Here is a 1,800-nt window from a genome sequence, read left to right as displayed (position 1 = left end):
TGATGGAATCATTCAAGGATCTTTACATGGCGTTTGTAAAGTGACCATGTCTCACATGAGTAAAGGAGTGATGACAGTACACATGCACGGTACACAACAATTTCTGTTCGCCTTGTGATGCCATGTTGGAACCAGACACGACTCAAGAGACCTGATGGAATCAGTTGCTCTTTGCAGCCTGAAAGATATTTCATCATCAAGGGAGCAAGAACATGCATGCATACATATGCGACTCTGTGTGTACACTGGGTTCGAGGGATTCGTTTAAGAGTTGATTGCTTAATTTTTTTTTAAGTATCACCATTATAGATATTTATACTCCGGTGAAATTAAGGCATCCCTAGCCCACCCTTTAACGGTTTTTGGCTGCAAATAGAGCGCCTCACAAGTGGTTTCCCCCTCCACAATAAGCGGAAGTGGAGTCCTTCCAACTTTCTCAGCCACAACCTAGGGTAGCTAACCGTCTCTTATGATTGGTTGGATTTTATGCAGAAATTTGTTGAACCCTAGAGATTTAGAAGCAATTAGGAAAGTTAAAACGAATGTCCTCCACTGGTGGTCTTGTATTGCATCTATCACATCGTTAGCCAGTAGATTGGTTAAATTGCTGTGCTACTACCTAGTGAAACAAGTCAGCATAGTAGCGCCAATGATGTATATAAAAATAAAAAAACAGGAATATTTCGTTCAGCAAAATAAGCTGAAACAAATCGTAAATCATCCTGCATAAAAAAGGTTGTTTCAGTTGCTTCAGAGTTCGTTTGAAATGGTGGATGACTAGGTGCTCGTTCTTTGTGAGCTGTTCGTGTTGGCTTTGCTAGTTTTATGACGTCACTGAGACTACTGTTGTTTTTGCCTCTACTAAAAGATGAGCTCCACACTGATTGACCGTCTCCTGTGCAGTGCTTGTTTTGAAAACGTTCTAGAGTTTCCACAAATGATTGAAATTGCCCTTTTTATTAAAGGAAAATTTGTCCTTTTGCAAAAAATCCATGCATTGTGTTGTCTGATAAGGTAACTCTTTTATCAAACTTTGAAGATCGTTATGACATCTTAGCTAGGGTGGAGATTTCGCAAATAGTGCACTTGGACATCGTTGTGTTAATGTTCGATTTTCAAAAACTGAGTGACAGGGCCCATGTGCATTGTTTCATTTTGATCTGATCAAGATTGTCTCATGAATTTCATGATCTCACTGAAACTATTGCTTTCTTTCTCTGTGCTAAAAGATGAGCTTGACACTGAATAACCTAGTCCTGAGCGGTGCTTGCTTTGAAAACGTTTTAGATTTTACAAAAATGAATAATATCGGCATTCATACCGGAGAAAATTTTTACACGGATTCAGACAGTCCATGCATTGAGTTGTAAATACTTTTCTCACACTTTATCTTTGACGAGAGATATCACGACGTAGTTCGGATGTAGATGTCACATATGGTCTACGTGGACACCATTGCGCTAATGTTCCATTTTTAAGACTAGGATATACAGAACCCAAGTGTATCGATAGTGCTGAATAGGATATTCAACCCCAATTTCACGTTCTAGTTTCAATATTTTAAATGATATCGCAGATATGCTTCAGTTGATTTACTTTCGTTGAACTAGTGGTGCTCTATCTTGGAGCGAAACTACGGCTGTCTATTCCTGTACAAAAAGATAAGCTCGACTCTGATCGACCGAGACTTACGTGGTACTTGCTTTGAAAACGTTTTAGATTTTACAAAAATGAATAATATCGGCATTCATACCGGAGAAAATTTTTACACGGATTCAGACAGTCCATGCATTGAGTTGT

Source organism: Octopus bimaculoides, chromosome 5 (genome assembly GCF_001194135.2).
Source record: "Octopus bimaculoides isolate UCB-OBI-ISO-001 chromosome 5, ASM119413v2, whole genome shotgun sequence".
NCBI lineage: Eukaryota > Metazoa > Mollusca > Cephalopoda > Octopoda > Octopodidae > Octopus > Octopus bimaculoides.
The sequence above is the reverse complement of the archived record's forward strand: the minus strand, read 5'-3'. Positions refer to the sequence as shown.